This window comes from Rhamphochromis sp. 'chilingali' (genome assembly GCF_963969265.1).
Source record: "Rhamphochromis sp. 'chilingali' genome assembly, chromosome: 8".
NCBI classification, from domain to species: domain Eukaryota; kingdom Metazoa; phylum Chordata; class Actinopteri; order Cichliformes; family Cichlidae; genus Rhamphochromis; species Rhamphochromis sp. 'chilingali'.
In genome coordinates, this window is record NC_137935.1 from 15,604,620 (window position 1) to 15,631,861 (window position 27,242).

General features: G+C 39.5%; 2 protein-coding genes across 3 annotated transcripts in view; one reads left to right on the plus strand and one right to left on the minus strand.

Moving 5' to 3' along the window:
* Positions 1 to 3,521, minus strand: part of LOC308401812 (muscleblind-like protein 1) — a 68,333-nt gene extending 64,812 nt beyond the window's left edge. Inside the window, exons 1-2 of one of the 2 annotated variants that reach the window (XM_080890246.1) lie at positions 3,399 to 3,521; positions 2,955 to 3,169 (exon numbers count right to left, since the gene is read on the minus strand). The gene's annotated coding sequence lies outside the window, so the exon portion shown is untranslated. Of the gene's footprint in view, positions 1 to 2,954; positions 3,251 to 3,398 lie in introns of those variants that run through there. The other variant, XM_080890247.1, reaches the window with a different exon arrangement.
* LOC308401559 (succinate receptor 1-like) overlaps positions 1 to 27,242 on the plus strand; it is a gene marked incomplete at both ends in the record, with an annotated part of 53,692 nt that overhangs the window by 20,022 nt on the left and 6,428 nt on the right.

The following is a 27,242-nucleotide window of genomic DNA, read 5'->3' on the forward strand; positions in this document are numbered from 1 at the left end:
GGACGGATGAATGAATGGATGGTTAATATTCATCTCGGTAAATTAGAGACACATAAAATAACTTAATATGTATACTTTGTCTACTCCCACATGCTCAAAAAATATTTGTCTCCTTAACAGCAAAATATTCTGTGTTCATTAGTCTTCAACTAGGATCTCACTGCCCCTTGCTGTTGGCTGGGTAGTGTAGCAATAGCTCTTGAAACAGCTTCCCAGTGCAGTGTGTTCAGTGTCAACCCAAGCAGTAACACAAGCTTCAGTGGAAGGCAGAGCTAAGTCTGTAACTGCAGGTTGAGGTGATAATGTTTTGTGGATATGTCATTAGGGGTGACATGTTTTACACTATTTTTGCAGCTTGTCTCTTTGCTAACAGAAAACTATTGATTAGTCTTATAAAAAGCTACTCAAACTTCAAATGTAAAACTGCATTTCTTACTTCAGAAAATCAACGGCTGTGCGAGTGTTACAGTGCAGCTATTTTATTTGTTCTTTAAAATGCAAGATGTCTGACTGAACCCTATTTGTAAGGAGCTGATGTACTCTGATTACCAGCTCCAAGGTATGAATCTCAACTGCATATGTTCCATCTGAGACAAAGTGTAAGTAGTATGAAATGGAAATAATCAAGTAAAACGCCGTTCTTTTAGAATTGTTTGAGTAAAAGGACTTTGCACAAGCAGCCTTCTAGTCAAAAGGGATAAATACAGTGATGAAAAAACAAGGCAGAGTGAAAGGTCTTGGACTTGCAGATAATTGCTGCAATTGCAGATAATTTATTGCACACTAAGGTTCCTGCTCACCACTCTGCTGATGTCTGTGTATGGAAGAGAGAACGACAAAAGACTTTTGAGTCACTGCTTTCGAACACAAGCCGTTACACGTTCAATCCTCTCTCATGCTGATCATATCAAAATGAGGTCATGGACTCGTGAACATGTGGAACTTGTGTTCCAGGTCAATAAAGGCAGGAATGAGGGAAAATCTTAAGCAGAACACCAGAGACAGCATCAATTGTAGTTGAACGAGCAGATCTGGACCCATATATCACTTTTGAGCCATGCTGCTGAGCAAAGCCAGGGTTGGGCCCAGACCAAAAGCCTTAAACCTTAAAGATTTTGCAGAAGCGAAAATCATACAGGGACAACCTGACATAGCAAGTCTGTTGTTAACCATTCCAGGTCCAATCGCAAATACTTAACCTTCCAGAAGTTCATCCTCAATCCGAACAGCTCTGTGTACAGGTACCAACATATTTCGGGGCCCTGCTAGTGTGACTGTACTGAAAATGAGGGAATCTTTCAACACAGAGCTTTATAACAGACCAGTAGTAGAATATTTGAATATCATTTGTTTTAAAACCTCTTAAACTCACCACTGAAATAGTTCTGGTATAACCACTGTTATTCAGAGAAATTTTGGATTTACTCTCACGATCTGAAACCACTATTCTTCAAGCCCCCCGCAAACTTTTAACGAAGCAGCTACGCAGATACATACATGAACAAACCTGGAAATAATCAAGTACATCTTTAAGCACCAACACAGCTACAGAGAAGATTAAGAGGTAAAGAGGATACAGTCAGCAACAGATAACATGGAGGGAGACAATTAATGAAAGCAACCATTATGAAAAAGAGAATCAACTCCATTTTGAATGTGACAGGTGGATTTTTTGCAGTGGCACAGCAAAGAGACTGGTTTTTGGCCAGTGCTAAATGGAGACAAGCTGAATATTCACAAGACATTTTTGTGCGATCTGCATTGTAGTTTCTTTTTTTCTGTTCTTTTTCCTTTTTTTAAATTTTATTTGCAAAATCTCTTTGCATAGCCTGTTAATGTTGAGCAAAAACAGATCCCATACCTACATAATTGTTTCCAAAAGGTGCAAGATACACAAATATAGTTCCTCGTGTCATAGCTCCTTTGAGGGCTCTTTTGTGATAAAGAGCACTATAAATAAAACTACTTTCAGCCATATTTCATTTAAACACAGAATTTGTATTTCTTCAGAAAACACATTCAAAAGTCTTTCTGAAATTATGATTTAATCCAAAATAACCAGTTTTACTGACTGATTTGGGGTTTTTTTGTCTTTCTACTTAACATTGTTGAAACATGATTTTACACTTGAGTCCCAGAGGGGAGACTTCCCAGTTGAGTCTGGAGGTAATAAAGTTTAAGAGTGTGTGCGCTAAGCTGATGCAATTGCGCTTTTCAGGTTGCCTCAGTCTCTGGCGCAAGAGATACGGTCACAAGCCTCTGTGACAGTTAAACCGCAAAATGAATACAAAAGCTACCCTTTTACCTGTCAGCTTACACCAGTGTCATTTAGGGCATGTATAGTAGACTACCTTAAAAACGTATACGTTTTACAACGTTGTATAATTGTTGTCTTTTTTTATAGATAAATATATTTTTTGTCCAATAAAAAGATATGTTTTAGTATAAAATGAACATGTTACGCTGTTTCTGATGAATTTAACTGTCCAGAATGACAGTGCTTTACAATTTGTAATTTCCTGAAAGTTTCATCATGTTAACCAGCACTATCTGAACAGAAGCGCGCACAAAAATCGCATCCAGTGTATTGAAACTGGCTACAGTTAAACAAACCTGCTAGATCAAAGGAAAAAAGCATGCAAATACCAAGCCAAGTAACAACCAAAAACTGACATGAATATAGCACAGGCATATCAACTATTTTGATTCCGCTCTATTTAATATACTCTTCCTCTTGAATAATCCAAGTTTCAGGTTTTTTTGAGACAGAATTTAGCAGCAGTCACAAGCAACAGGCAAAGAAGTTGTCGGGATCATAACATGTCAAATATTAATCACACCCTGGCATCTGTATAGAGCCACTCTTCTCTTCTCACTTGGCAGGGGTGAACAGAGAAACAGACGATCTCGAAAAACTCGGCGCTATCTGTGCGGTCAGAGCAAAGCTGTCTTACCTGCCTGGACGTCCGTGTATTTTCTTGCTTCGGTCTGGGTGTATGAGTGCGTGTGCGCTCACAGACAACCCCTCGAACAGGAACTGATGAATCTGCACGACTTCAGCCCTGCAGCGTGCGGTGCATTATGGGGTTTCAGTCAGGCTCTCTCTCTGCTCTCGCTCGCTCTCTCTCTTCCTCTCTGGCACAGTGTTAGAGGGGGATGTCCTCGCCTCCTGCCTGAAGAGAGGAGGGTGAACTCACACACGCTGTGTCCATACACACACACGCAAACACACACACACACAATGCAGAAGAAGCCTCGTGATGACGATTGCCGCGGCTTTGGTTGCCATGGCAACAGCTCCCCCCCCCCTTTGCTGTTGTAGTTCGGACTGAATATTCTGATAAAATACTGATAAAGAGTCAAACAAGAAAATACTTCACATGCTGAAATCTCCCTACATGCCTCGATTTCACATCTGCTTGGAGCCAGCTGACGCTGAAATGAGGAAAGACTCTTGTGGTCATGTGACCACTAACTGTTGCTTCTGCCTTCTTACGTTAAGAAAGAGTTGTGGAAATGAGTGTCTGCCTCGCTGTGTGTGTGTCTGTGTTCTGAGCATGCGGGTTGATGTAATGGTTACTGGAAGCAGGCTTCCTGTTTGCGGTCTCTTTCCTTTTCTTCATTGCTACTGCCAGTCCACTGAGGCCTGCTGCCCTTTGATAACACATTTCAGTCACATTATAAACAAGGGAAGTACAGCTGGATAGCCCAGTTAAATGACTGGGTGGCTACACATGTTCATGCAGGCATACAGACAGACATACAAAAAGACTAACGGTTCCCTCCACTATTCACTTTTCTAGAAGTTGGTTAGTTATTTAGTGCACAGATTTATCAACAACTGTAGACTGATAGACAGAAAATGAGCAGAAACAGAGGGCGAGCAAAGGAGCAGTATAAAGAATGAGAAGTAGAGGGAATGAGACTGAGGAAGAAAAAGAGACGAGGTCTCCTCTCTACCGTTGCCCATGGAGACAGAGTGGGTGGAAGGTCGTGGCTGTCCTTCAGGCCCTATAAATCAGCATATCACAGCTGAGTCCTGCAGCGCAACCATCACGCTGGTAACCCCCAACGCTCAGTCTTTAAACGTCTAGCTTCGCTTTTCGTTTATTTTGCATCTTCCACCGCACTCTCTGCCCCTCAATATCTCAGTCTTGGAGCAAACCACTCTGCGTCTAATCCATTTGACCCCAAATTAATTTTTGCATGTTCCAAAAACTTAGTAGACAACATTTAGAACAGAAACATCCCCACTATGTTCTCTGTCTTTGGGAACAGATAAGAACTGGGATCAGTGAGCATCGATTGCTGAAATTGTTTTGACAATAATTTAATCAGCGAGTTTGGCAGCAAAAGGCAGAAATCCAGGGTAAAGTCGAGTTCAGAGGCAACAGGTCAAAGTGAATTTAAGCATGCCAAGATAACTATATTGATTGAATTTAGAGATTTTTAGTTTAATGATATAAACTTTATATTTATTAACTCTACAGGTCCTTGTTTGAGCTGCATGATAATAAGACCTGTTCTTGGATTTTGGCAACAAAACTTTACACTTATGAATGCAGATGAAACCCTCAAGGGGGGAAACATAAACTAAAAGCGTTAGTATACTAAGGATTTATGAGATGTAAATGTTTATGATCAAATCATTATTTAAGTCCTTTTGTGCCTGTGTCATTTAGCTTTAACAACTTGGTGTGACCTAGGCCGAGCTAGCAATGCTCGACCATGAGAGTGACTCCTGGAGTAATTAATCACATGTGACTAATGTTTATCTTTATTAACTATGCGGTACATGGAGTAGGGAAATTATGACAAAACCTGAAGACAGGATACATGTACAATGGTATGCAGTTAAATTTGACAGTATAATGGATACCTAAATTACTACCAGCATTACATAGGATCCATACTTTGGTGTTAAATTTGTGGTGTAGAAATGTAATTACATGTAACTTCTATGTAGGCCATAATGATTGTGATTGGCCTGTTTAGTATCATCATTTTCTCTTATGCATTCCTGAATACTTTTTGATATACCTTTTGAATGGATCAGTGACAGAATAATAACCCCAGCCTCACTATAAGAACTCACAGACGGCACCAAATTCTCAAAACTAACAGAAAGGATGTGAGACAACATACAAATGAGTGAAAAAACACGAGGGATGCAAAAACGTTTGCTCTAAATCCACGAGAGAAAAATTCTCAGCATTTTATTGCCACTGCATATTCACTACAGAAGTTTAAATCAACAATTATAGTGTAAAGCTCTTATTCTATATACAACTATATACTCACGGGTTACCATGCTTCTCTGAGCTGCCAACTCAAACTCACCACTCTACTTTTTTCTTTAAGTATGCAGAGAACATGCCACTAAGTTGCAAGCTGCTCCTGCAGGCAATTCTCTGAGGGGCAGAAAACTAAATTAAATACACTGGGCTTTTCCATGGGTTTTCCATTTTTGCCTCTAGAAGAAGCACGTATCAGTACAAGCATTATTGCTAAACACTCAGGTGGTCTGTGTAATGAAGGGTCCTTGAAATTGAGGGACACTGAATCACCTGCTCAGATTTGAAAGCCAGGATGATTAGTCTGCTCTCTGGGACTAATGGTAGTAGCAGGTGTCCACAGACTCTGGGTGCCACATCTATTCATTAGAGACATTAACACTAACCCCACACACACAGAGAGAGCAGGAGTGAGTGAGAGAGAGGCAGAGAACTCACTGCTCATTGGAACGATTCATTAACAACACTTTAGCTCCCCTTAAGCGCAATAGCCATTGATTAGGTTTATGCATAATGAAGGTGGTGAAACTGTTTAATTATTGCAGCTCTTAGATTTTTGTCCACTTTGGTTTAGATTTTTATGGCACATCTGCACTGTAAACATCGTGCACCTGTCTACACTATACTTTGGGAGTATTCCTGTATACATTAGAGAGACTAATGTGTACAGGAACTACAACTTCATCAATTGCTCCTGATCTGTGCAAGCAATTTTTCTCCGTGCAGTATTGTTGCAGGGTGGGGAGGTGGGACTCTGTGGCAAGTAGCCTACTGCTTTAGATAATTCACAAATATAATACACCCACAGACTTTATATAAATCATGAATGTAGCCACCGTGATATCCCCCAAAGGCTTAACATTGGTGGTTTGGCTACAAGTTCGTTTTAGTTACTCTTTTTAAGCCAGAAGCCACCTCCTTTGGATAAAATGTCAAAGTTATTAGCTAACGCCAGTGAGCTTGGTTAGCAAGGTGTTTCCAGAAAACCAATGGCACAGACAAACATATTTGCTAATTAGTACTAAGTAAAAGCCTATTAAAAAATGTCACTCACCCACACTGAAGGACGTTGAAGCGCTAACTTTCTAGATGGGTTGCACCACTTTGTCACACGATTCCATTAAACATGGTAGGTAGGGCCAGGTCAGTGATTGGCTAGCTGAGCAGCCCTAGCCAGGAACTAACTGTCTTCAGCTGCCTGGGTTGGGACATCTGTCAATCAAATTGATGAAATCCCTAAATTCAGTTTAGAGATGGATGAGTAATTAAGTATCTATAATAATAATTAAATATTATTTAATACTGTAAAGTTGGGCAGTTTAACGTGGAAGTCTGTGGAGATTTCTGATCTAATGGAGGCCACTGGAGGATCTGCAGTTTTTGACATTTCCTCGTTAGCTACATTTTTCATTTCGACATTTTATATTTCCTTGGAGATTACTGGGTACCCTGCGGACAACAATTTAGAATCATCCAGCTAATGCAAAAAACTAAACAAAACTGGTGTTAACATTAAGTTATCACCAGTGTGTTAACTTTGCACAATTTGGATTGCAAATTTGCCTAACTTGTGAAGTCCATTTGGGCTTGTATCAGGATGGGCATCTAATATAAAAATCTTCCAAATTAAATATGTGGCATTATCTGCTGGATAGAAAAAGTGTCAGGGTTCTGGGTCAGGTTCGACCCAGCATTTTGAGTTCTTATGTTTTGGTTTATTTTTGAATGATTGTTTTGTTTCTCTGATACTATGATGATGATTATTATTAGAGTTCCATGTTTCTGTTTATCCGTGTTTAAGGATTTGTTGTTTCATGTATTGTTTGAGTTGCATGTGTTATATTCTGTCTGCGTCTTTGTTTAGTGGTTTCTTGTTTCCTGTTTTATTGTGAAGGTCTGTGTCTCATGTGAGTGTGTTCAGTTCTACTGCTCCCCTGTCTCGTTAGTCCAATTTCTCCCAGCTGTGTCTCCCTCCTGTTGCTCATTCCCTGATTACCACCCTGTGTATATTAGCCCTGTGTTTTCCTGTGCTCATTGTCGTGTCATACCATCAGATTATGCCTGTGTGTTTCTGGTCTCAGTATTCAGTGTTCACTTCATGTTTTGTCTTCATGCCAGCAATAAAGCTGAGGTTTTGAGTTGTATTACGTGTCCGAGTCTCGCATTTGGATCCTCCTCTCCATCCGCCTGCACACAGAGCCCTGACAAAAAGGTTTTGCTCATGGAAGTTAGAAGGTAACGTTAGCTTGCATAGTTGAGTGCCAGTCTGCTACCAGACAAAATAAACAAGTCTGGTTATATATCTGTACTGTGCAAACAATTTGAAAGCAAAAGGCTGCTCACAGAGCAGAAACTTACCTCTCATAATAAATGCGGAAAGAGATGTAGTTAGTATTACAATAAACAAATATATTTTAAAAAGCTCCAGGGAACAAAAAAATGAGACCTAGGGTCAAAAAAATCCCTTTTAAGTTCCAGTTACTGAGGGCATTTTTTGTTCTTATGTTTGTGTTATGTCACACCTTTATTCTATTCAATGATGCTCTGATATGTCATTTCATATCAATGATATGACACATCAGTGTGTCACCTTGGCCCCAGCTAGCTGTGATTACCTGTGGAGTAGGTCATCTACCAATTAGAAAATTGGTGGATCCGTCACCGACTCCTCCAGTCCACATGTCGAAATATTCTTGGGCAAAATAGCGAAACCAGAGTTGCCCCCTGTTCATCCATCAGACTGTGAGTGTATGCTTAGGTGCAGATAAAAGTGCTGAATGTGTGCGTGACTGGGCTAATGAGACTTGTAGCCAAAAGCGCTTTGAGCACTCAAGTTGAATAAAAAAAGTGAACCAGACCATCACCTCAAGAAGAGTTTCAACTGACACGATCTTCAAGTGTGCAAAAAATTAAATCAGTCAACTAACTAATTAATCAAAAACCACAACCTGAGAGGTTGTTTGGATTTCATCTATTATTTTAAGTTTATAGTTGAATCCTATAGGTGCTGTCACTCTCAGCCCATTACGCTGGGGTTGACAATAAATATAAACACTCAGGAACCGCAATTACAGGACTGTGGACATCATATGATAAAAAAAAAAAAGTTTGACGTCATGGTCATAGCAGAAGGGAAGTCATTATAGGAGTTTGGGATAATAATGGTCTGAGGTAATTACGGTAACACCATCGAGGCACCCCATCTGGGAATCTGGTAATGATGAATGGACTCATCACTGATGTGATGGACTCATTTTGTGGCTCTCTATGATATGTCACAAACTTTCACTGAGGCAGTTCCAGGAGTATTATGCTAATATTTCTCTCACCTCTTTCTATATGAAGACCTTTATAGACAGTGTTTGAGCGGTATCTGCATAGATGTTATTTCAAGCACATCTTTTTATGTATTTATGTCATTCAGGATGATGGGGGGAATTCTTATGCACATATATTTTCTATCTTTATTCTCAGCAATATTACACTTAAATGGATGATCTTGCAAAGGTTGATCAAAGTTTAAAAAATGAGAAATTTTGACACCGTTCATCATGGATCCAAATACACCAAGGTAGCGAGAAGGAACAAAAACATTACATGCAAATTTATTTAGGAAGCCTCCACTAAAACCATAGTTTATTCTGACAAACTCCAGGACATTTATATTTTAATTCTTTCCCTGCTATCAGGGGATGTAGAGGCTGTGCTGGACAGTTGCCATTTGATTTAGTCATCAGGGTGCTTTATTATATTGCTTGCAAAATGAAAAGACCCCTTTTTGTGATTACACCCGTAGAAGCAGAACAAAAATATTTTATATCATACATCTAAATAACACTGAACCTGTGATTAAATAGTGAGCGCTTAGATTAATCTGTAAACAGCAGAACGTCTAGTCAAGACTTGAGTTCCAGTTGCTGATGACAGTCTGAGCAGGCTTTTTAAACAATATATCTGACAGCAAAATAATATTTACCCATTTATTTTTAAACACATCTTCCCTCGTCTCTCTCAGAGAAATGGAGCGGGGATGGGCGAGGGGTTCGATGTCTGCCTCTGTAATAATCAGACTCTTCCCGCTGAGACAAACTCACACCAAACAGAATGAACAAGCATCACTGGGATGAATTCTTTTTAAAATTCATTTACATGCAGATTATCAACAGTGCCACTGCTGTATCACCCAAACAATATGAAGGAGGCTATTGTAGAACAATCACAAATCAAAACCAAATAAATACAATTATGTTTTGTGAAGTCTACAACAAAACTGTTTTAAAACTGTTTAAAAGAGACACAAATGCACAAATACCGACTGCTAATCAGTCTTTTTCCTGCCAGAAACTCAAAGAGAATACCAGAATGTTGTCATCACCCTTAAATTAAAGGTTGTTGAACCTGAGTAAGTTCTGCTTACACCAGTGAAATGTCAAGAAGAAAAAAGCAGCAACTCTCAAGAGTTTGGCAAGAGTCAAACTTCAAATTACCAGTAATTCTTTCAAAATTAGCAACACATTTTCACAAAAGCAATTTTTTTTTCAGAGCTGATATTTTCATTACTTTTTGTTTTTATTTGACAAATGGTACTTTAGTTTAGTGTGGGTATAAATTATTCAAAATATGAGAAGTTGCTGAAAATACATAAGCGCACTATATATCCCTGTATGAAAAAGAAATGGAAAAGTGCATAGCAAATGTTTATATGAATCGTACCTACTGAAAACATTAACGTGGGCCCTTTTGTCAGTAAACCATGAGCCACTTTCACATAGGAATTCATCAGGACAGCAAGTTTTGCAGTTTTTTTGGAGGGGTAAGGGAGTTGGTTGTTTTGTTTGTAGAAAACTTAACTAACACACGTGATGCCCACTCAATGTATATATTACAAATAACTGGAAGTGCATTCTTCCAGAACTGACAGTGTTCAGTGTCACAATACTAATGCCTAGATTCTTTCCCCCCAAGAGTTGCACGCATTTTGTGTGAAGGTTTTTAAAACTTTTAGTGGGTAGTTCATTTCACTATTGTGAGTATGTTGACCACAAGGACCATCAACCACACTGTAACTAAAGGACAACAAAGATAAATAATGGGTTAACTATGCAATCAGAAACATAAGCATTGAGTAGACAAATAACCCTGCTTGTTCCAGTTATTCAGTCAGATCTGCTCACCTGGTTGGAGTGCTACTCAAACAGAATAATGTAATCTTGTTGCAACCTTGCTTGTTGCTGCTTAACTCGGAAAAAAATGTGGAGACACAGAATTATCAGTTACCTAACAATGCTGTTAGAAAATGCTCTGCATCAAATTTAGACTCAAGCTAACCTCAAAATAAATAATGAAATCGGGCTCTTAAAAAGCTTTGTGTATGGGGTATAGTAGGAAAGGCGCTGTATGCGAAGGAGGCCTTGATGTCTCAGATAACGTAGGTTACTCTTGGGTTTGATCGAAGTATACCTAAGGCTACTGAGAGAAGAGTTAGAATTCTGAAAAATAAAACACACCCGGGCAAGCACATATACATACACAGCACAGTCTGAAGCACACAGAAGAATGGATGCATGCACATAAAATATGGTGGGAGTGAACAAATCTCAGCAGATTGCCCTTGGTAACTTGGTGTTGGTAAATATTAATAAGGGCAATCTCTAGACTTATTGCAAGTAGCAGAAAGATGTGTAAATGTGTGAGATGGCAAGGGAAGGACAGGGAGACATAATGAATACTGAATAGAATGCTGAAGAAAGAGAACAGATGCTAAGACACAGAGACAGACGGGTGAAGGATAACAGAGGAAAAACAAAGCTTTGGTTTCATGACAGTTTAGAAATAGTTGAGAAAGAAAAGAAATGCTTTGGTCTAAGAGATGCACATACCTTTTTCAACTAACTGGCTATTATAGTATGTTACAATGATACAAAAAACTTTGTTTATGTGCAGATTTTATCTGATTAGTAATGCGTGAACAAACACTGACTTTCTCTACTAATGGGCTTGAATTTGAAACCCCAATTCTAGAAGCTTTTCAAAACATGTGAGTTTTTATTGCTTCATTTATTTCATACTTTGAAATGTGGCCAAATTTCCAAGAATTCCAAGTGAATTTGCAGATAGTAGTTTGAATGCATAAATAGCCTGTGCTAATAAATAGATGATTTATTCTGCTCGTTTCAGAGGGGGTGGGGTGGGGGGGATTTGGGATTCTGTTTGCAATACCACCTATTTAATATGAGATAAAAACCCAACAGGCACAATGAGTTTAAGTATATTCTACAAAAAGTGAAAATGGCAGGAACATACTGGAGCTGATGGGATTTATTATAAAATCTTGTGTAAACATTACAGCAGTGAAACACTCGTCATAGAATCTCACCATAAAAAAATGTCATAACTACCAACTATAATTATTAATACTAATTCAACATTAATTAATATTTAGAATACAAAGCATAAAAATTATAAGGTAATTGGTAGGAAAGCTGTGTTGCATTTGTGTTTTCCACACTCATTGAAATGGCACTGATTCAAGCTTCTCAAAAATCACCATTGTCCTTGAACTGACTTACACAGGTGGATCTAAAATGAATCTGAACAGATATGGGTTCAATTTGACCCAGAACAGTCTTGGTTTATAAAAATTAGTAGCAACTGTACAACTATGTCCAATTTGTTTCAAAATTTTCATTTATTTCTGTGTTTTGGGTAACTTCAGGATAATTCATCTAATTTGAGGCTAAAAGAATAAGATTTTATTGTCAAAACAGGCCAAATTTGACTTAAACTGTATGTAAGAGTTAAACTGTTAGCTCTGTTGTAATCAGAAAAACCTAAGAAAATCATCTCCAGCAGCAGCAGGCAGTATAAAAGATGTTCTGTTTTATTGGACAAACAAATGTGTTGTGAAATAATTTTGCCATGGATAATTGTGAGTTCTTGATACACACTGCACACATTTGTAATGCTATGATATTTACCAAATGAGGTGATTAGTGATTTAGAACACTTATTATTTTTTTATTTTTGCATTTATTTTACATTACTCAATCCGAGCAGCTTACCCGGAAGGCATGCATTCTTAGTTAACAGCTGGTTTATAACTATGGGGAAAGCCTGATGGACAATCAAGAGCATGCCTCCTTTGTGTAACATGTACTGTATACTGAAATCCGCTGATCTTCCACATGTTCTTTTTCAGTAGTGATTTACTGTTGCCTTTAGGGTCTCTGAGAAAGACTGTTTTATCATCCCTTTGAACATCATGCATATTTAAACATTCTCATGTATGCACTGTAGTGTATGCCTGCTACCAGAGGAGCACAGGCACATTAGATAGATAGATAGATAGATAGATAGATAGATAGATAGATAGATAGATAGATAGATAGGTGTGTGTGTGTGTGTGTGTGTGTGTGTGTGTGTGTGTGTGTGTGTGTGTGTGTGTGTGTGTGTGTGTGTGTGTGTGTGTGTGTGTGTGTGTGTGTGTGAGAAAGCAATGCTTTCTTTCTTGGCATCCTGCAAAATATTCTAACAGACAAATAGGTGAAAAGCCAATAATCTGTGTGCAATACAGTCACAACATGTATATATGTCTCTTTTAGCTAAAAATAAGTCTGCTTCTCAGAGGTGCTGGCCAGCCTAATAGACTAATTAACTCAAATCTCTGGAGTACTTTGATAGTCAAAAGAAATGTAAAAATAAATAAATAAATCACACAACGCTTTGCATTGAAACCATGGACTTGCTGTCTTTGATGGTGTGCATCGGTTTATGTGGATTTCCTTAAAAAAAAAAAAAAAATTCTTTCAACATGGATCCAAACATGCAAATTTCTGTCACACACACATTCCCTGATGGAATGATTTCTCACTTTTCACACCCTTTTCCCCTTTCCTTTGGAGACAGTAATCCCCAGCTGCAGCACTAATAGCATTAGCAGAGCATATCCAATCCCCTTATAGTACTCTGCCAGGGAGCTCAGACCTACCCTGAGACAGACACTCTGCGAGACTACATTACCCATACTCCTCAGGAGTTACCTGGTTACCTAGTCCAGTTTGGTTTGTAAACTAAGACAAATATTAAACACAAAGTAGAAGGCATTTTATACAAGCTACTGTCTACTCTCAGTTCTACCACAGAGGCACAGAGCACCAGCTTTAGTATCACACAGTTACTGCAGTTGTCACAAGTTAGGAACACTATGGAAAAAGACAGCACAGGATAAAGAGGGCTAAGTGTAAAATAAGGTAAGCCCTACATGTTTAAGTTTAGTCATTATGCAGCTGTGTGAAAAATGATACTGAAAGGCTGCAGCGCGTTAAAATCAATCAGTGTTTTTTTAAATGTAGGTCCAGGGATGGAACAGTCAAAAAGCTGCTTAAGGCTAAAGAATCTCAACAATTTTAACACCGGTACAACATTTTGCACATTTATGGATCCAATCCCTATTATTACTCATAAGCAATACAGTTGCATCATTTGAGACATGTTTGCTGCAGCAGTGAAGCACAGCTTTTACTTTAACATTGAATGATCTCCTTTTCTCATTTGTGGTGCACTCCTCTTAGTTTTGCAACCACTTGGGAAGTAGCAAATCAGCACGTTACATATAAACAACAGGTGACTGTGGCAATCTGCTAGAATCCAAGGCAATCTCAAGGAGCTTTTTAGTTCAACAACATATTTCCCATTTGCAAGCCATTACATGCAGCGACAGCAAGCGACACTCACCAGCTAGCTGGAGAAAATAATTTTTTTTCTGTATCCACTGGTGGCTACTAGGGGGTCATGGGCTGGTCTCCTGGCTGGTATGACTGGAGCTAATATAAAGGGTTGGAAAATGTGTGTAAGAAAGAGCAAGAGAGCCCTTTTGGACATGATCATTTTCCAGTGAGACAAGTTTAAACTCTCATGGATTTAGCACCGAGATTTTTAAATTACGGTTCTTTGTCTAATCAAACTAATTGTTAGTATGGGGTCTTATTTGTAAGCAACTCACATATTATTACATATACATATTTATTTGATTTCGCATGCACGACAGACCAGATTTTTTAAAAAAGATTATGAAAAACACGCCTTGCATATTCATGTGTTTTGAATGAACAAATGGTATGAAATAATTTGAATATAAAATTCCAGACCGGCATTAACAACAGCATCATTCCTGAATTATTCATGTGCACGCAAACAACACAAAGCACTGTATGCACATTTCTGCGCAGACATACTTTTACTCACAAGTGCTCTTTTTTGTGCTAAGAGAAAATAAAAGCAGACAAATAGGAGAGGATGCTGAAAACAAACCCTGTTCCCAGACACAGCCATCTAAGGCAGAGCAGCACCAAGCCAAACAGCAGAGAACTTGTCTTCCTTCATCCCAGCCTCTGTAAGCCAGCTCTCAGCTTCTTGACTGCAGCTCCATCTCTCAGTCCTTAACCATTGCTCACAGTGAGTCATTGACTTAAAAACAGGCTGCAGTCTGCCACGGCATCAGCTCATAAGTAATCATTCTACTGTGCAGTGTAAATATTGGTGTTTATAAGTGTTCTTTCTTACTTTTTTTTTGCATGTGTCCAAGGAAGGATAAAGAAAACTAAGCAGATATGGGAAGGGAACACGGAAGATACAAAGGGGTTAGAAATGAAAGAAAGATTGGGAAAAAAACGAGGGTTGTGTGTCAGGCCTAAGAATGAGCTGTAACCTAATGAGTCTAAATGAAAGCTGACTGTCGGAGCTAACTCAATTCTTTGCTCTGCTAGTCACAGTTCTTAGCTTAATGATGTTTGCTGCAGACTACTGATGCAAGAGCCAATGGTGGATTGTCTTTTTTGGTCATATGTTTTCCTGCGTGTGGCATCCCTCTTCGCCACTTGCATGTGTAGAATGTTGAACTTGGCTCAGGGAGCACACGTGATGACATCACCCACACTGTGGAGCAGACATCCATTTAAGATATGTTTACCGTGCTTAAACCATTGGCATGCCTCTGTCCCTGCTCGTGTAAACACAGAATGCGGCTGACCATGTGCCCGCTTGCGTACCATGTGTATACAGCGTTTACACAAAACAGATAAAGAAATAAAAACCAGAGTGGGGAGTGCGGGTAGAGGAGGCAAGGCTGCAATCTGTGGCGATTTGGTTAAATATGGAACAAAGAGGAAGCAGCGCAGGGGTGAGGATGTTCCAGGGAGGTCTCTCTGCAAAGGGTATAACAGATTTGGAAAAGGAAATGTGTAGTGTGTACACAGAGGTGAAGAGAAGACATAGTTCATGCTCAAGAATGCTATAAAGCTGTTTGTATAGTCAGCAGGCCAGCCCAGCCTAGGTGTTGAAGCTTTTTTGTACAGAACGTTGGCAAAAAAAAGAGAGCAAACGCAAAAGAAATTGTGGGAATTGAATAAAAGAAAAATAAAGGATCTATAGAGAGAAATATGTCATGTTATAAGTCAGAGAGAGTTTTTAACTCAGCGAGAATCCAGGCTCAGATTAGTGGAATCTGGGAAGCTTTCTTTAGAATGACATGTAAACCTCCTCCTGCCCTACTGCGCCATTTCTACCCGTTCAATAGTCTTTGTTTCAGTGTGCTTATCAGCAGCACATCTGTTTCACATGTCATGTGATTCCAGAGCAAATTTACTATATCTTTCAGAGCCAGGTTTGTGTGTGTGTGTGTGTGTGTGTGTGTGTGTGTGTGTGTGTGTGTGTGTGTGTGTGTGTGTGTGTGTGTGTGTGTGTGTGTGTGTGTGTGTGCTCGTGGATGTATGTATGTGCGTCTCCTGGCCCAATATCACAAAGACAGAGAGCAATTAAGTCATGCACACACTGGAGGGGGACACAATTTATGGCTCTCCCCTGACTTTTTATTGCTTGAATTCTTCTCCTTCTTAGCTCAGCTTGTTAGCAAAAATAAATAAATAATTGAAAAAGCCTAAAACCTGGTTGGATGTGCTACCAACAGGGTAATGAACCCATAACTAGCATTTCATAAGATGCAAGACTGGAAAAAGGAGATAAAATTGGATACAGATGTGAGAAACGATGAACTCTGCAAACTTATTTTTTTTTTTAGGTTACTGTATTTCTGTGACATAAGCTAAAGCACTTTGACAGTGTGCGTCTTGTAGTAGAAAGTGGAGGTGGGCTCTGCTACCAGAGGGCCATGAGTAATGTTATTTCCTTGTACCATAGCTACAGTGGCTTACTAACCCAAGCTTAACGATACCCGAGGAGCCAGAGCAAACCTCTGACATAGGGAGGTCTTGTGTTTTTGTGAAAGTTTCACCCCTCAGTTCATATTAGTGGATTTTCTTCTCCTGTGACCAAGGTCTAAGGAGAATTTGGTTTTTAAAAAAATACACAAAGCTAAGTAATGTGTGAATGTGGTAATATACAGGTGATACAGGTAAACAAACTGGCTTTTTCATGGTAAAGAAACTCGTTTTAATAGGAAATATATTTCATATCTTTGGATTTTTTCACTGGAAGCAATACTGCATGTAGCTGGTTTTTGTGTCTGCAAACACAAAAGAGCAAAATGTCCATTATCTTGAATTAACAGATTGAATTTCATGACTATTTCATAAAACTGCCATGAAACTGTGCTGGTGTTCCACTACAGAGGCAAAGGGACAGAGCATATATATATCGTACAAATTGTGCTTGTGAAGAAAAATGAGTGCAGTGCCACTGTGGTAAAAGCACGCTATCCAAAATCTAATAATCTGAAGTTGACATTTGAAGGTTTGCAACCTTTAAACAGAGCCAGGTTTTAGGAAAAAATACTGCTCCCTATACAGATAGACTGAACATTAAACCTAAAGTGAGTCTACAGTTGTACTGTCATCTACAGATGTACAGTAGTGTGCAGAAATCTTCAGCCACACTTCATTTCTTTATTTTGTTTCCAAACTTGTATTTTTTTAAAATGGTCTTGAACGATTTGTTCACCAGGCTTTCTGAACGTTTGTACATTGGACATTGGCCAGTTGGCTTTCTCCTGTTCATTATCAGAGGTTCCTTTTTCCTTGTTGTTAAGGTACTTTATAAAGCATAAAAAGGCACTTAACACAGAACACAAAGGCTACCAACAACATACAACTATGGGCACTATGCACGTTTCAGTTCAATTTTCTTTTATTTATATAGATTAAGTTTATATAGTAAGATTTTACTTGCACAACAGCTGTTGCCTCAAGGCACTTTCCATTGTAAATATCATGCAGAGAAAACACCAACAATCAAACAAACCCCTTTGAGCGAGCCCTCGGCGACAGTGGGGAGGAAAAACTCTTTTAACATGAAGGAACCTTTGGCAGAACCAGGGAGGGGCAGCCATCTGAAACAAACAGTTGGGGTTGATGGCAGAAAGACAAGCGAGGCAGAGATTAACAATAACAATAACATTTGAAATTGAAAATTTTGATTCAATTCATCGTCATCAATATGTATGGACAAAGTCAGGAGAGAGATACAACAGTGAGTGTCTAAAGTTATCTGTATAATACATGAACACATTCATACTTTGATGCACCATGAAATACCATCTGGATTGGCACCAGCTTTATACCAGCCTGGAGATCTATTCCCAAAGACTACTCTATTTTACATTTTCCTAGAAAAGCATAAAGGGGTGAGGGGTGACTCAAGACTTTTGCATCTTTTGAATCTGCTCAATACCCTAACTTTCAGGTCTTTCAGACATTTCAGGCAGTCATGCATTGCTTCTCCCCTATATCTTCACCTTTTGAGGATTGTCCAGGGTTTTTCTTCAAGTTTACTTTATGTCTGGTTTATTCTGCTCCACGATCACGACTGTCTAAACCAACTCTGACAGGATGCAGTCACTATCTCGCAGTGAGATATGTGATCTATGATGTTGCTTCTCATCAGTCAGACAACCAAAAATATTTCAGTTTTGCATATTTTTTGCAGTAAAACTTTGCTCTTTATTCCAAATTGTCTCACTTTAACAAAACGCAGGGACTAAAGCTCCACTGGGACAAATGTCACAGCTACTGTAGTGTTGACAAAGACTAGTCTGGCTAAGTCTATGTCAACAAAACCTAGTAAGTTTTTCATCTCAAGATAAAAAAAACAAAACAATAAAAATAAAGAATTCATTCAAAGGATTAAAGACTTAAAATGTAAGCGTTTATGTGAAATGTAAGCAACATAAAATTATCCCAATGCCACTTTTCCCCATTGGAGACATTGGGGGTATGTATCATAACCATCTGTATACAATGTTTGTGTAATTATTTTCATTACAAGCAGAGACAAAAGTTCCACGCTGGAAGATTTAAGCAGTCAGTGTTTGCCATGTCCCCCATCTGTTAGCAGCAAGCTAATATTGCAAATGTGCCCTTAGGTAAACTTTACTGACTTCTATTTTTTCCTTTATTTTCTAGGTATTTACTCGTGAACTGTTTTGACCTGATATTTGTATGAGAGTCAAGGAACCTTGCAGTTCATCTGAAATGGCAATATAAATATTTCAGTTATGAATAGAAATGCGTGCTGACAGACGTACCCAACGTTGCCATTCACAGAGAGGTGCGGCGTGTGGAAAATTTAAAACAAAAGTACTGTTTGTATGATTTTTCTAAAGACAAGGTCGTGTTTTGAATTACAAATCGAGTGAGGAATTGTGGCACTGACAGAGCAGAGATTCTGCGCGGGGTTATTTTAGTTTTCCATCTGAGCAAAAATCTAATTTAGCTCCATCTCTCCTTGACCACATACCCATGCAGACTCTCTCTTCACAGTGCAACATAACTCAAGGACAGTGAGTCAGCCGGCCAATATGAGCCTAATCAAATCCACGGTCCCGAAATGTGAGCCACCGTGAGACTAGCAGAGAGTTGGGATGTCACAGGGCAAGACCTTCGCCCCATCTACCTGCTGACAGAGGCAATGACAGAGGGCGCACGAGCAGAAATGGGAGAGATGGCTTCCGTTTGTTCTGTTACCATTTTTTCTATGTATGTGTGCACCAAAGCACAGAGATGAGACACTGCCGTGCATAATTGCCACCTGGGGAGAGAAAAGAGAAGAAGGCAGCGTTACTGACCAATAACGACCATGAAGGTAGAAACACTAGATAGACTGCTTAGATAAACAGACCACGTGCACTAACAATGACGAGCACATACAAATATGCATCTATTATGGAGTTTTCTGTATTTCTTTTATACATATCTAAGTATAATAAAAGAAACCGAATAACTGTTCCTGACCACAGCACAACCATTGAAAATCTTTTTTTTTTTTTTTTTTTTTTTTTTTTTTTAAATGACATCAGAAACAGCAGTATGCGACATTACGTGATGGCAGAGCTTCAGTTCATCCTTTGTCATTTTTTTTTTTTTTTTTTTTTTTAATAAATAGGACAGGGGGAATGAATGAGAGAAAGAGGGGGAGAGAAAGAAAGAAAACCAAAGGGGAGAAGAGACGGTGAGAAGGGGGGGGAAGAGAGAGAGAAAAAAAAAAAAGAACTCCTGGGTCACCTGTATGGAGAAAAAAAAAAAAACAAACAAACAAAAAAAACAAACAGAGGAGACAGCAAACAACAAAGAGCAACATAATAATAGAGAAAACAAAGCACCATCACAAAAAACTAGCTAGTCATAGATATCAATATTTACTAAATAATAAACGATATTGTGCAGCACGCAAGATAGACAGCGCACAGTGTGCTTTGAGGCAGCAGCCAAGAAAGCTTTAGTCCGCGTCTGTGAATACCCATGTGTGCATACCTGTGTGGATCAGCATGCTTGCATTCCAAAGGTTTCTCCATGTAATGATCTGCTAGGGAGTGTGGGGGGGCCACAGCCCCGTCCTCCAGGGTGTGAAGCGGGTATGGAGGAGATCAAAACTCCAGACATCCAGAGGCCCCCAGAACACAAGAGACCATGGAAGACCAACAGAGGGGCAGCCGCGCCACTGTTCCAGTAAGAGCTGAGGAGAGTCCCAGATGAGGGCTCGCCCAGCAGCCGCGGAGCAGAAGTCAGGGGGAGTTGCAGTGACGCGCCCGTGAGCTCCGCCGGCCCCCAGCTGTGCCTGAGTGACCGAGCCCCAGGCCGAGAGGCCGGGGGCACCCCACCTCCAAAGGGGCCCGAGCGAGCCCCAGGCCCCAGGCCCCGACAAGCGGCCGCCAAGGAGTGAGCCGGTGTGTACCCGGACGCCCACCCCCAGACACAAAGAACCACCAACACACCGACACCTGAGGGAGTCCGCCACCGGCAGGGGAAGTGGTGGTGGGTGGAGATAGGCCTCCAAACCTTGGAGGGCCTGAGGTGTCCCCAGAGAGGTGGCGTCTGATACCCAACCTGACATATAGACACAGACATACAGGCACACACAGACACAAACATCCATTCCCACCCTCATGCTCTCATATGCACTCACTCCACACTCCACAACCATTGAAAATCTTAATGGTTTCGTTTCTCCTGGTGAGCACCTCCAAACATCATCTCTCTCCATATTTCCTGTATTTATTTTCTTAGAGCCAAGCAGACCAAGAGAAATTCCTGTGGGTGTGCTATTTAGGAGAACTTTTGACCACTTCAACAATGGCTGGCAAAGTGAGCCCCGTCATCAAGTGCCAACACATACAAACCAGGAAGTCAAAGACCCCACAGAGGAAAGTCGTAATTCTTCACCTCTGACACGGATGCCTTTTATAGTAAGATATTTAGACTTTAAGCTGTCAGGCTTCATATTGTGAATTCGGCTAAGTGTGAAACCTTAGTTCCTCATGTTACTTTTTATCTTGTCAAACTGATGTGAGAATACCATCCACCTTCTGCTCAATGCAATATTTTCCTCCAAGCGCCTGTTGCGAGCTCTGTATTCTTAAGCGTGGAGACAGATTTCAGTGAAGTTCTCTGTGGAGCCTAAAAATTTCCTCATCCCCTGACACTTTGTGACACCAATTAGGAGGTTGCTGGTATGACAAGCCATTGGTCCATTGACAAAAAACCCTCTCTAGCTGTGTTTATGTGAGCTATGATTGATTTTATACTATAGCATAGTGAGGGAACGAAAGAACAAAAGTAAAGACCGTTGCAATGATGATGACAGAGAAACAAGAAGAATCCAGACAGGAGGAAAAAGGAAACAAGCTGAAAGTTAAAAACTTCTGATGTCATTTTCGGAAATAGACGTGGTTTTTTTTGGTTTTTTTGTCGGCCCACTTGACTGTCAGCTGACAGAGACACTGATCTCCAGTGAAAGAGTGATAAGAGAGCTGGTGTGCTCATTGAATACTCCTGTTATGAGCACCTGCTGTCTAGAGCAATGTACATGGCTTCAGAGTCATCACAGCAGTTTACAAGACACTCGCTGTTCTAAACCATTACAGTGGGCTTTACATAATGTAACCTGTTTCACGGCTCCCAGGTTCCCCATCACCACCAGTCAAGATGCATAACAGGAGGACCATTATTTTGTGTGCACTGTGGATATGTTCACATCAGTAAAACTTGCGATGCCAGTAATGAAACAAGAGAAGATCCATAAGAGTGTGTGTGTGCATGTGCTTGGAAATCCTCCACAGAAAACTCACACCTGCCAAATGAATGATAACAATTCATGTGGACTCTGAGCACGAGGAGGCAAATCATAGACAGATGCTGCCATTTAGAGTGCACCCCTGTGTGTGTGTCACAGTAACTGGCAGTTTAATATGGGGAACAAGTTTCGTAGCTAGTGAAAAATCTACAAGCTACTGTTGAGGATAATTGAAAGCAGGTTGCTGCTGACAGTCCTGACAGTTCACCGTCAGAGAACATATGTGCAACCTAACCAAATGTTATCTGAAGCTGTACTGTAGGCCATGAGCACAGCAGGACAGCATTAAAGCGGAGAGCTCGCATGACCGTAACAGCATACAACCATAAAGCGTCTGGATATAGCCACAACTTAACCTTGTGCTTGACTAACTCTAAGGGCTGCCGATAAGAGATTGAAGTGAAAATGTGTAAAGGTTATACGCAGCACTTAGCTGAGGCTGAGAAATTTAGCTTTCAGCAACGTTTTCAGTGACTAGCGAAGCGATTAGCAGACAGTTAGCTGACCTGATGGTGGTTTTGAATTTATGAGTCCCAGTAGACAGAAGAGGCAATCATATCAGTAACGCTGAGAAAGCCTTACACAGCATACACCACCAGCGTGTGTAAAACAAGCTTCTGGAACTGCAGTGACTGAAAATGAAATAGATGCACAGCACAGCAGAGAATGCCAAACGTTATCAAAGATCGCGGTTCGCACTAAGAGCGTCTGCAGGTCTCATAAAAGATAGATATGGCAATCGTGCTTATTTAATTATGTTCTGTGTGAAAGCAAACCTACAAAAGTAATTAGCATATTAGCTTATTAGCATAGCATATTATTGCACATTTTCATACAGATTTTAAACATAAAAAAGCATAAAAAGTAATAGTGATCTATATCTAAGATAAAGCTGTCCAGTTGTGGCATCAATATGGCTTCTTATACAAAAAATAAAAATGTGCGTTAAATTACTTTTTTTTTACTGCTTATGCGTAAAACTATAATTTTCAAAAATATCATTTTGATTAAACAGCTTGTGCATAGAGCTGGATTATCCATTACAGAAACATTTTTTTAAAAGTGTTAATTTAGAGCAGCTGTGGCATAAAGCTTACATTGGGTGGTGGGCTAATAAATTACATTAATAAATGGTAAGCGTCTGACATGGATAAAACATCCTGAGTCTAAACAGCTCTGAAACTGCCCCCATTCTGTCGCTGTGGATTCCCACTTGAACAATGAAAACAAGAAGTGTTTGGAGGCTTTGAACATTTTTAAAATCAGCTTGCGTAGCTGGACCTGCCTGTGACCCCAACAAGGGGACAGGAGCAGGTGAAGCCCCCAATCTCCCCTCTGTCTGTGAAGGCCAATTTGTGTGCTGCTCAGACAAACACTGAATGAATTACTGAAACACGGCCTGATCGTGCCTCTGAGAACATTTTGGAAATTGAGGACTGGAAGAAAATGAAGGACATGATTTTAAAAAAGAGTTAGGTAAGGCTGAAATGATGATAGAGGAGAAACATTAAAATAAGACAAAAAGGATTCAAAAGCGCATTTATGTAGAGAAAAGTTTATGACAAACTCAAAGGTTTTGGACATATTTCAAGAATTGAGGTAATTTATCTCTCATCCTCACCTCTGTAATTTCATACATGTTAAACCTTTACGAGACAATTTGCTGTGTCGAATTGTGATCCAATTAACCCATTGTCAAATGTGAACCATGTCGATAATTAGTGCAGACTTGTAGTGATAAAGCTCTAAGTGTGTCACCTTCCAGAACTAGGACAGCCGTGTAAGTTGCAGAGACTAATGGGAACACTCACTGAGAATCAGCCTGCATGAAGCAGACATTCACTCACCTCACTCATGTTTTACTGCACCGTGAAAATGTCCTTAAAATTATACCAATTGTTGTCAGACCAAACAATATGGCCTTATTCTATCAACAGATGTGATTTTTTTTCCTTTTGGGCCACCCACTCCTTTCTCTTCCCTTTAGTCATTCTTGTTTTCTTCATCTTTGTGTTTCTTTGTGTACACACAAATACCTCAGGGTACATTTGGGACTAATTGGTTGTCTCAGGTGGAGAGCGTTCGTCTAAGCAGATTAAGTTTGTCTCAAACAGAGATCAACTAACACAAGCATACACACAAATACAAATTATGAGAGCGCTATGACATTGCAGGCAGATGCACCCTCTGCTCTGTTATCTATATTCTTACTGACTCTCATTCTGTCTCCTTCTGCATTATTTTACTGTCATTCACTATCCCACAAAAACGCATCTTTATGATTCTTAACTTGTTCATTTTTAGCTACAAATGTTGATACTTTTTTAAAACTAAGTTCTTTGTCTATTTCATTGTTGTTCTATCTACACAATTCTATCTATGTATTTCTTTATAAACTAGGGTAGGACACTTGGAATTTCAGCCCGATATATGAGTATTGACTTAATGCTGCCCTCTGCTGCAAAAAATTGGCATCATACAATGTTTGCTGAGGCTGGTACACAAAATTTACAAATGTAATTAAACAATGTTATGGTTTGTACACAGTTCCTGTGAATATGAACACAGTCTGCTTATCAGTGGATCTCATTTATATAACTTACAACATGCAGCTTGTCTTTTGATGTCCTGTAAACAACAAACACAACATGAAGCACATATTTACACTTTCATGGTTTCATTTTACTCTGCTTCAAAAGCACGTACACGGCAGGTTTGAAGGGGACAGATGCATTTTGTTGTAATTGCATTCAGCATTCAATAACATCCAGTTAGTGCAGCAGCTGCACAGAGTTGGCAGGCCAACAAGAGGGGCAAACAACAATAAAACTAAAGTAAACCATATAAAACAATTATGCTACAAGAAATTCAATTAAATTGTTTCTCTTTTTCCCGTTTCTTGTAGCAAAATGTCTTATTTCACTCCAGGATACTACAGAGCACCAAGTTGTGCATTGGAGAGTCACTTTGAACTGTTCAAATCACAAAAATCTCAATTCGTGGTCAACGTAAAAACACAAAAAGTTTGTCATACAGACTGCATTTGCATGAGATGTCAAAAACCCTTCAGCTGCACATGCTGTCATGAAGATACGCAAGACTTACGTTTGCTTAGGCCTGCCACCAGAGAGCACTCTTGTCCTACACAGAACAGCAAATAAAAAGATCTTGAACTATATTAAATATAAGAAAGGCATTATTGTAAAAATAATAATGTGACTGTTTCATTATGCTATTTAAACAAAGGCTTGCACGCAACAATGTAAAAGAGATGAGAAGGGGAAAAATTATTTTCATTAATATGACTTAATTAACTTTAAGAAAACTAAGTAAAGCATATTTTATGCGTATCATTATTTAAAGAAATAAATAATTTAAATAAATTAAACTAAAAAGAAAAGCAAGCGGGGGGGGGGGGGGGGGGGGGGTCTGTTTTTTCATGGTTGACTTTGGATAACCATGTCTTTTATGTAATCTGGAGAATAAAAATGAATTCATAATTCAAAGATGATTATATAGCCACTGTAAATATAGGCAAAACATAACGTGATTTTTCTCACGTGAGAATTAAAACAGACTTACATCTTTGCCCTAGCGCTGGCCTCCGCTAGAACAAACTGAACACTATTAAAGACAGGAATGCTGAAAGATTACTTTTGATCCCGTAACCAAACAAACCCCTCACAGTCCCTGCCTGGGTTTCATAAGGACATGCCAGCTGTATTATGTCTAGCTTGCTTTATCTGGAGTTAAAGGTCTTTCAAAAAAATCAATAAAGGCCCAACCTGACTTTGTCTCACACGAATGTGTCTTATGATCTCTCAGCACTATGTCATGTGCTTTCAAAAGGCTGCTAAACATTGTAAGCTCTGTTGCCAAAATATACTGTAGACTCACCATCAGGCTCAACATAATCACGATTAGTGTGTTATGTAACCACAGGACAGGTGTTGAATACAATATGCTGGAAAATGAACAAACCAACAATATCGCATTAACATATTAGCCATTTGATTTACTCTTACTGATGATGAGAAGTGTTTTTCTTGATGTGTAGACAGCATTTTCATATAGGCTTATTTACATTGTGCCAAGTCACAAAAACAGTCATCTTAAAGCACTTTATATAGTAAGATTAATAAACTACAATATTAGACATAGACAGACGAATGGATTGGAGAAGTCCCCTAGCAGCTTAATCTTTAAGCGTTAGCTGATCCAGACCTAACTGAACTCAAACTGAAAACTGGTTCCACAGGAAAAGAGCCTGTGAACTGAAAACTATGACGTGCTCTGCTGGGATAATATCATACTATGAAGTCTTTAAGATATGAAAGAAGCTGATTTTTTGGGAGACGGATCTTGCCAGTAAAGAAAACTGTGAGAAACAGGATCTCCCTTTTTAGACCCTGCTAAGCACTTTTGCTGCAGCGTTTTGGATCAGCTAATGACTTATCAAGCTACAATAGTCCTGCATAGAACAAATGAATGAACTAGTTTTCAGCATCAGTCTGAGACACGATGTTTCTAATTATGGCAATACTGTGCAGATGAAAGAAGGAAGCCCTAGATTTGTTTAATGTGCAGATTATAGGACATATTCTAATCAAAAAGACACACACAGCAGTATTGGAGGCCAAGTCTGAGTTTTTATGGACAAAAATAATATAACTTCACTATTTGTTTTTTGTTTGTTTTAGTTTTTGATGTGTTGTTGTTCTGGATGAAAACATTTTTAAACACTGCATATGTGCCACGCAGTGAAAAAGAACATTATCACATGAAAGTATACCTATACTGCTTCCTTGTGAATTAAGAGTCTGAGTAGCTGCTAATGAAATGCACTTGTGAGCAAGTGTGAGCACAAGTGTGAGTCAGGTGGAGCTCCTCTCTTACTGTCTTTGCAACTTTGTACTGAGTACTGAGGTCTTCGCGAATAAACTCTGAATTCATTTCAATCAGGCAGTGCTCGGGCAACCCCACTGGCCTCTGGCCCCAAGGAGAGGTGCCGCTTGTCACCAAAGTAATCTCAAGTCAGATGTTAAGCCAACAGCTGAAGTTTGGCCCAAATTGTGTCATGCAGCAGGCATTGATCCCACAACAGCAAATCTACAACAGAATGGCTGAAAAAAAGAAAAGTATCAAGGTGTTGGAATGGAGCCCTGCATCAGACTGGTGGCCTGTCCAGTGTACCCACACTGCAATGAAAAAACAAGACTTAATTTCTCATGCACTGCAGCCCTGAAGCTTTCTTGATATTGCCTATGTAGCGGCGCCAGGAGGGGAGGAAAGGATTTGGCTGAGGCAGGTTAAAGCCGAACTTACATCCCGTCGACACACACCAAATGTAGTGGCGCAAGGGATTGCAGA